This window comes from Cupressus sempervirens, chromosome 8 (genome assembly GCF_028749045.1).
Source record: "Cupressus sempervirens isolate cs-2001-9-10 chromosome 8, ASM2874904v1, whole genome shotgun sequence".
In the NCBI taxonomy this organism is placed as follows: Eukaryota; Viridiplantae; Streptophyta; class Pinopsida; order Cupressales; family Cupressaceae; genus Cupressus; species Cupressus sempervirens.
In genome coordinates, this window is record NC_143125.1 from 462,994,239 (window position 1) to 463,004,159 (window position 9,921).

The window sequence follows — 9,921 nt, forward strand, 5'->3', positions numbered from 1 at the left end:
TTTACCTTTGTATTTTGATTCACTTCTTGAAAGCCTTCTTTCCATTAGTGCTTCAAGCTCATCAAGTTCATCATCAAAGTCATCACTTTCACTATTCACATACTTTCATTTTTCTTTATTACTAACAACTAATTGAGATTTGAAAGAAGTTCAATAGAAAGTAGGAGTGAAATTATCAAAATTTGACATCTCAAAAGTAGTAATCCTACAAATTACACCTTCCAAAGTTAGGTTGTTACCAAGGGTACATCTTAATTCTTGTATTGCAGAAACTCTAATAACATGGATAGGAAGTAGATCATAGTTGATCTCAATACCTTGCTGATCATAGTCTCATCATCAATATTTCCATTTTTTCCTCTTATATCATTTACCACCTCTTTGATTCTTCCACAATACTAATCAATATTCTCACCTTCCATCATTTTAATTTCATCAAATTTACCTCTAAATCTTTCTAATTTTTCTCCCAAAACATTTGTGTCTCCTCCATAAATGGTTTGCAATGTATCCCACATTTTACTTTTAGTAGTGCAATCCTTTATGTCATCAAACTCAACATAGCTAAGGGCTGGTGCAATCTTTGACATAGCTTGGTTATGTTCTTGCTTCTCTTTCTTCTACCGAGATATTAGAGGAACTATTGTTATACTCACATGTTCATTTTTTGTATAGTATAATCTTCCATCTCCAATTCCTACTAGATGCAACTTTATTGAACTCTTCCATGCAGGGAATTTCTCTTTGTTAATTTTGGCACCTCCTTTTTGTACATTTTGATCTTTAGCTCCAAGTACCTTCAAAATTTACTCTATACGAACCAAAGCTTGAATACCAATTGTTAGAATATTTAGAATAAAAAAGAGGGTGGGTAAGTCAATTATCCAAGGTCTAGATGTACCAATTGAACTTTTAATCACTTCAATTACTTTAGATCTAATTGTCCAATAGCTCGGTTTCTATAGTAGACAATTAGTAACATAAATTTGTAGTTCACTATCCTAATATTTATCAAACTTGTAGAATGCAAAACATTAACAATAAAACATCTTAGATGACATCCAAAAAAGTATGACACTAGGAGTTAACGTGGAAACCCAATTTGGGAAAAAACCATGAGTAATATGTCACCAATCTTTCACTCTTCTAAAGTGAACTCTATTAGGAGCCAACCTTGTTAAAGATTACAAAACACACTGTTAAATGTGACATTGTCAAAGTATTTAATCATCCTGTTAGGAGTGGCCTAGATAGAGGACTTTATAACATTCTAGTAGAATGCCACCTTGATCAAAGGATTTACATATCACTATTAGGTCAACCTTGATTAAAGTATTTCAATACTAATACAATCGTTAGAAAGTAATAGCAAGTTTGATCTGATAAATACAATTCACTTTTAAAATAAAGATCATAGTTTGGGTCACATGTTGATCCACTATCTAGCCTCCATTGTCACCTCTGTCTCTGATCTTTTTTTCAACACTTTAAGCAATCACACTTCAACTTGTCATAACTTTTCTTAGCCTCGTGCTCAAGTTTTCTAGTGAATAGAATCAACAATTGCTCCAACCTTACTTGGTCTTCACCATCTATACTAACCTCTACCTACCTTTTAGATTAGCCCTTATACCTCCTTAAATAGTGAATTATGATCTTTTTACACTTAAACATCATTGTAGATCTTAAGTTTTGGTTAGATTCATTGAGTCCTTCCAACATTTTGTCTCCTCTTTTCTCTTTTAGAAACTTATCCAAACTTCACCTTGAATTCTTGCATAGAAATACTCAAACATGGTTTCCCTCAAATTAAATGATCTATCTCATCCATCCATATCTTCAACATGCTTTACATATTCTAAGAAATCAATTGTATTAGTTGGAAATCACAATTTCCTCTTCATCTATCAAATATTTTCCCTCAAACAACACTGTATTTTGACACTCGATCATCATTGGATTACTTGGTAGCTACTAACTTTTCTCATTCAACACATATATTATCACTCAGTCAATACTAATACTTGATTGAGACTATCTTTTCTTGGTTTGTACTGGCACTCGGTTGACACTAACATCACTCGAGATAAACTTCAAGTTCCTTAGTCTTCTACTCTTTTTCTCTATCAATTCTATGTATTTGGTCATTCTTTGATCAATTCTTCTAGGCTCCAATACAACTATCTTCTCCACTTCTAGCATTATTAAACCATCATTTTATCTTGTCAAAGTCTAACTAATTAAGTGCCCATTGTATTTCTTCATAACTCAACCTTTCCTATAGGTCCTTTTTCTATGTCTGTCTTCTAAAATCCTCTTCATCAATCATCTTGTTATAACACTCTAATTAGATAGAACTATCTTAACAATAAGGTTTGACATCAATGACAACATAATAATTGTCCCAATTGTAGTTTCCAATAGTTCATTATTTTGGAGAGGATGGTTTTAGAGAGGAAGTTTGAAAAAATGGGATGAAAATTTAGCGAGAAAAGTCAAACATATTTGGGAGAGGAAATTTTCAAGAGAAATTGGAGGGAGAACATGGCAAGGGTTTTTTAAGCTTGATTTGACAATTTTGGAGGGTTTTTGATTTAGAAGAATTTGGAGAGAAAGAATTGGGGGTAAATTTGGAAGGAGATTTTGAAAGCTTAGATAGAAGAATAGATTGATTCTTCAAATGGAAAGGCTTCAGATCTTGCTTAAGTCTGTTGGTTGGTCATGATTTTCTAATTGGTGTCATGAGGTAGGATTCATCTCTTGTATGTTTTGCATATCTTTCTTTTAGAATTTTTTTATTTTTTTGTATTTTTAAGTTTATGTGATAGATCTAATATAGTTATTTTATTTTCTATAAAAAAATTTTGAGAAAGATTGAAGAAAATAAGTTTTGATTTGATGATTGTTTGTGTAATTTTGGGGGTTTTATTTTGTTGAGAATTTTAGAGAAGAAGAAAATAAATCCATTATTTGTAAAGGAAAAATCTTTTAAATTTGAAATAAAAATTACAGAAATCAAATGAAATAAACTCATTATTTTTAATAGAAAACTCATTTAGATCCAATCATAAAAATATATGTTTCCATGGAAAGAATAAAAACATATTATATTTGGTTGAGTTATATATATATATATATATATATATATATATACACACACACACACCTATTGATTAATAAAATAAAGAGATAAATAAAAATAATAATAATGATGTCTATTATTTTAGAATAATATTATTTATTGAAAAATATTATTTGTCAAAAGGTATAATTTAAATAATATTTCATTCCAAGCAATATTTGTTTAAACTATAATGGTTGGTATTTTAAATGATGTTTAATTTAAAAGATGATATTTTCTAAAAGAAATTATGTTTATTTTAATATTCTTTTGAAAAGAAATAAATAAATAATAAAGAAACATTTGAAGTGAATATATTTATAAACTTTATTAACTACTTCAACTTTTATGTCCAATAATCAATTTATATTTCCTGATTGAAAATTAGTGTCAAAGTGAAAAATATTAGTATTTTGAATGTTAATATTATTTAATTAAATTTAAAATCAGGTTAATGTTAATGTTTAGTAACAACTCTTTATTTGATTTAATTTCTAAATAAGAAATAACTCAACATTCAATTTGGATAAACTATGTTTATGAGCTTAGTCATAAAAAGAGAAATGCATATTAAACAATTAAGTTATTAGGGGAGAGTAATAACTTTATCCAATGTTTGGGATTTGAATGTGTATATGCTATGAAACTATTTTGATAAAGAGATTAGATTTTTTATAAGGGATTTGACTTCGTTTAAACAACCAAACATTTCCTCTAAACACTTATGTGTGATTTTTACATTCCTTATGTTGGGTATTTAGGATTTTAGTAAACCTATTAGGAATGTAATTTAGAGGCTTGGGAAGTTTAATATGGATGATATTATTATAATGATATTTTATAGTCTTGATTGGATCGTTGGTGATTCTACATTTTCTCTAAGTGTTTTTCATGTACGTAATTATGCATCGATCTTTATTTCTTGTAACCATTGAAAAGTGACAACCATTAATGTGTTGTATATGATTTATTTAGTCACCTTCTATGTAGTAATAAAATAATATTATGTTATGGTTATTTATCTCTATGATATTTTGATACTCCATGTATGGAGATAAAGTTTATTGTTGTTTTGGATTTCTGTATCCATGAAATTTTATTAAACTTGAGATTCCCACCATGGGATGGATGAATATTGATTATTTCTACAATGAGATAGACAAATTCAATCCTTGTATATGATGTGAGAATTAATTTGGACTTTTCTCTATTGATTTACTTAATGATTACAATGATCTTTGATTTATGGAAGTTCTTCCTAAACTTTGACTTTTTTTCTCTTCTACTTATTTGAATTAAAAGATGTGTTCCTTGCCTATGCCTTGAGTGGTACTAAATGATAGAATGGGAGTGGGAGAAGATGCTTGCCTGTCTAGAGAGACATTTAGGAAGAATAGTTAGTTACCTTGTCTATACGAAAGGTTATTGATGCCCTATAGGGTCACTAGGGGAAGAAGTCTAGAGAGACTTTTAGGTTACCTTAGAGTTGAATCATCTAATGAAAATTCCCTTTATGCATCATAGATTCATGCATGTGCACGGTTTCCTCTAGAAAAGTATAATTATCATCTTTACTATGTTGTCAAACCATTGTGTAGAAAGCTTTTAGGATTGTCATACTTAGTTTCTTGGTTGTATCTTGTAGATTGATGTCATGTCCCCTCTTTAGTACGACTAGCAGAGTTATGTGAGTTAGCCTATCATGCGGGTCTCATAGGCTAGAAATTGTGGATAGAGATGTTAGAAATAGATAATACTAAGAGTGGGGGGTGAATTAGTATTCTACAAACTTTTTCCCACAATTCAATAGTGTTAATTACTTTATAACTTGCATATGAAAGTAAACCAACAATGCTGAATCGTAAATATAACCATACACAAAGAGAACTCATAAAACCATTATTTGTTAACTAGGGAAACCCTAGCCAAGGGAAAACCCCAGTGGGGATGATACCCACAAGATGATCCACTAGACAAAAGAATCATGTTTAGGATATTGACCTTGCTAGGAGTTTATGAAATACATATAGTGTCTTAAGTCTTTGTTAAAAGCCTCAACCCTACGAGGAGTTGCTTCAACCCTATTAGAAGTTGGTAGATCAAATACAATGAATTCAAGAAGAGCCCACTTCCCTAATGTGCAATATACATTTAAGTTTATTTACAAGAGTAGATATACATACAATATTGTCTTACTATTGTATATTGCACTTTCTCTGATCATACATTAGATTTTGCATCACAGAAGGCTCACATATCATTTAAGGTTTCTTCACATATAGTTTGCATCACATTCATATTTCTCATTATTTGCACTAGATATGATCTTTACTTATATCTCACAAATTAACAAAACTATGCTTAGTCAACCTTGATGCTTTCATATGCTTGACCAAATATAAATAACTTGGGGTAAATATCTAGGATGTCAGCCCAACATGACTAAGTAATTTTTTTTTACAAAAATAATTCCTTAAGCCACACACTTTAATTAGCTATCATGCTCTGTTTAGCTTTGTTGATTACTTTAACTAGTAATTTAACTTTAACTTGCACTTTATTGTTCGTACAGGTCTGCACATTGGAATACATCATCACGACACTATCAACTATTGGTCCTCAACTTTATATGAACTAACTCAAAGTTTTTTATCCATACATATTGTATTTGTCTCTGTATTGTTGCAAACTGTATAAAATTTAGACAATTTTCTAACTCTGATTACATCACGAAATACCAAAATGGATTTGTTGCCATAAATAACAACACTCATATATCTACTTATCCATATTGCCAAAAATATCCCCCTTTTGCATTGATGGAAACATTTGGGAAAATTGGCAAAGTCCCAAAATAAGTTCATACAAAATAGTAATAAATCCAAAAAGTAATTACACAAAATCGCCTTCAAAATAGAAAATTATATTCATATTTTGATGGATCATTACATTCCTTATCATTTTGTTACAATACATAGCTAAGCTCCCCTTATATATACATATAAAATTTTACATACTTCTCCCTTACATATACAAATATGCACATATACAATTTTTCTTACATACTTCTCCCCCTTTGACATTAATGGCAAAGGTGTTAAAAATTTGTACCCACAAAATTTTGTTTCCTTATGCTAATTAGCTAGACATTCTAGATATGCAATCTATAAAATCATGTTTTAGCTTGTCAAAATCATTCTTCTAGTTTTCCTTGACTCTATTAGATATACTGATGAATGCGCAAAGTGCATAGGATGCCACTTGCACTATTCTCAAGTTAGTATAGGAAAATTTATCATAGGATGCCTTTGCTACAAGAAAGTCCTCCAATTGCCTTTGAAAAATGATAACTTTAGGAGATACATATCCTCTAAGGATAGAGAATCTTTTTATTACCTTCTCCTTATCAAATTCAATGCCTTTGATAGTTTTGTAAATTTTCTCCATCTCTATTCCAATATCTTCAATGTTTGCCTCTAGTTGTTGCAATCTAATAGTGAGTGTTTGAAGCTCACTCTTTTTGCCTTTGATCTAATTATCAAATTTTTATAGATGATTGTATGATATTGCACATTATCCATATAACTTCTTACCTTCATATATGCTCTTCCTTAGCTCTTTAATGCATACATTTAATGGATGTAAATCATTCTTGACATTGTCACATACTATGTCAAAAAGTGATGCATCATGCATTATTTGTGCTTGTACTAAAGAAATTTAAGACAAGGTGGTGAACTTTGCATGAAAATACCTTATCATTTCTTTAGCATTCTTCTGTAAGTCTAGTTCTATAGTTGTGGACTATATTGTCTTCAACAATCTATCCAAAACTTCTAGTAATGTTCTTTCTAAAGTCATCATAGACTTATTCTTCTCAAGAAGTTTTCTGAAGGAGCTCATTAATCCTTTCTGGTCATCATCATCATTGGATAATACTATCAATGGTTTAACTATTGATTTTGGGGTATATTTTGATGTAATAATAGGTGTAGTTTCTAGTGCAATATAACATATGTCTACTTCATGCTAAAACTCTACTTTCCCAGATTTTATTTCCACATGTTTCTAATTGGGAAAGAATGTTGACTCTTGCATCACAATCCTCCATTTCTATTTCTATTTAGAAATTTCTTCTACTTTCTTTCTTTCTTCTTCTGATATAGTTTTCTCCTTCTCTATTTCTTTCCCTTTCTCTTTAGCTTTCCTTCTTTCTTCCTCCTTATTCTTTTCTTCTCTCATTATCTCTTCTTCTGCTTTCAACTTCTCATCTTCTATTCTTTTTATTTCTTTCTCTTTTCTTTCTTCTTCTTTTCTCTTTGCTTCTTCATCATCCTTTTCATCTAAGCTAGGATAGGAAGTAATATTGCCAACAATGTTGGTCCAAATCCTACAAAAGGGCTCTCCTTAGCATCTACAATTATGTGCATATTATCCACTTGTGTGGATTTAGTACCAATAACTATATGAGGAGGTGAATAAGTTTGTTGTGCCCCTTCAACTTCTTCTTCACCATCAGTAGGAGTACTAACCTCCACATAAATTGGACTTGTTGTTTCTAGCTATGTACCCTCCTTGGTGACCTTAGGCATGGAAGTCATATATTTTACTATGGTTTCTTCAGTTTCCTTCTTAACCTCTTCATAGTCTCCTCCCATAAGAAGAATTTATCTTCTCTCATTCCTTAGCAAAGGTTCAATACCATTCAAGACCTTTTGTATGTCTTCCTTTGTGCTTACTTCACACAATTTATTAATCATATTCTCTCTCAATTTAGTATCTTCTTCTTCTACTCTTCTCTTCATTTTTATCAATCTATTGTACAAATCTTTCAGAATCTTATTTTGGATGCTATCAAATCTCTTATCTCTTAAAATTATATTTGTCTCTATAGCATTTTCTAGCTATCTACTATCCATGTTGTTATACAAACTATAATACTTATTCAATTGAACAAAACTATCATTATTTATAATCTACATATTTAAATTTTTTACTTTATGCTTCTAGGCTTTCTTACTGGTTGGTGTTCTTCCTTCTCCAATTTCCCATTCAACTGGCTTCTCTTTAGTCTCTTCCTCTAACTCTTAAGACTCACTAATTGTAATGCCCCGTCAAGGAATCCAAAGAAGTAACCTAAAGTTTCACTAAGTTTGGTAGCATTTTTTTTTAATTTTAAAACATGAAAGTAAAACCATCCACAACATACATATAGTAACAGAAGCAATAGCAACATTTCAAATGAAAGTAAACATAGCATACATAACATATTACAATCTTAAGGATCCCTTAACATTGAATTACATCTAAATCAACTAATACTACATCCACATGAAATAATAATGAAAAGTCCAACGTTCTTAAATTACATTTATGATTGCTCAATCATCCACTGTACATGCCATAGGGTATGAAAGGCTTAAAAGAATATACATCCATGTAAATAAATTAAATCATCATACTAACTCTAATCCATGATGCAATAACATAAATGAAACCACATTCCATACATGATACATCATCATAGAAGATATAAACATTCATCATAAAAGATATCCATCCATCATAAACACAACTAACTAAGTGCATGGTTCCTGCCAACCATAAATAGCATCATTAGACCATCATGGGCCCTAGCCATCCCTCCATGTGTAACATTCCAAATCACCGAAGAAATCATCAGTATTAACATAGTAGGAATGTCACTTCTAAATCATACTACATCATATGTAGAAAGTAATCTAACATGCAAAGTAAAGCATAAGATAACATCATCTAACATATGCAAATCATCAATGTGAGGATACATGTCCACCATCATAATCCATGAGCATAATGAAGATAGATACCACAAAGAATGCATCAGCCATGGTGTCTTAGATGGATCTCAAATGGTAAGAGTGAAAAAGAACTACCACCTAATTGCGTGGAACCTAAATGGTCCACTCCCACTGTGCTAAGGAGAAAATCTCAAGTCCCAAATAGGTTATCAAAATCACATAGCATAAATACTCTCTAAGTCTGGGAATCCTAAAAGTATACTAACTCAAAGGTTCCAATCACAAAATGACATCTAATCCCAGAGGCACAACAAAGACATGCAGGAAACCTACTATGCAAGCGAGAAAGTGTCATCGCACGGATCACGCTAGAGTTACCCTCGCAATCTCTCAATAGACCCCAGCCCCGTAGTGATCCCTGTGTGGCCACTAGTATCCTCTCATACTAACGATGTATACTAAAAAATGCAAGGTCACAACCAAGCATTCTCTCTACTCCCATCCTAATCTGTACTAGCACTCAAGGCATGGGCGAGAACAAACAATTATCTTATTAGGTTCATTTAATCCCCATTGAGCGTAAATGTTATCACTTATTAATAAAAATTACAATGAGTTACCCTGCCAACCACTTAGGGCCCCAACCCCCATTGCAAGGCACTTCTCGACACCACAAGTAGATAACTTACCCTAAGCTCATGGAATCATAAATCTCAAAATCACCACAATCCTCTACAAGTGGCTGGAAAGAAATACCAAAAGATAATCCATAAAAAGAGCATTAAATCTCCATGAGCACATGAAAAGCATCCATAGATAATCATGACCACAACAGTTCTCTATTGGCAACTGAAGGTATCACTAATAATCAAAAGTATCCATCGGTTCTCAATAACCAAAATATATCTCAAAATCATACTGATCAAAGACTCCAAAATGGTTGAGTCAAAAAATGTCACAACATGACATCATCAAGAAATAATTCAACATTTTAGTCCCATCATGGTGACTAGAAAGTAA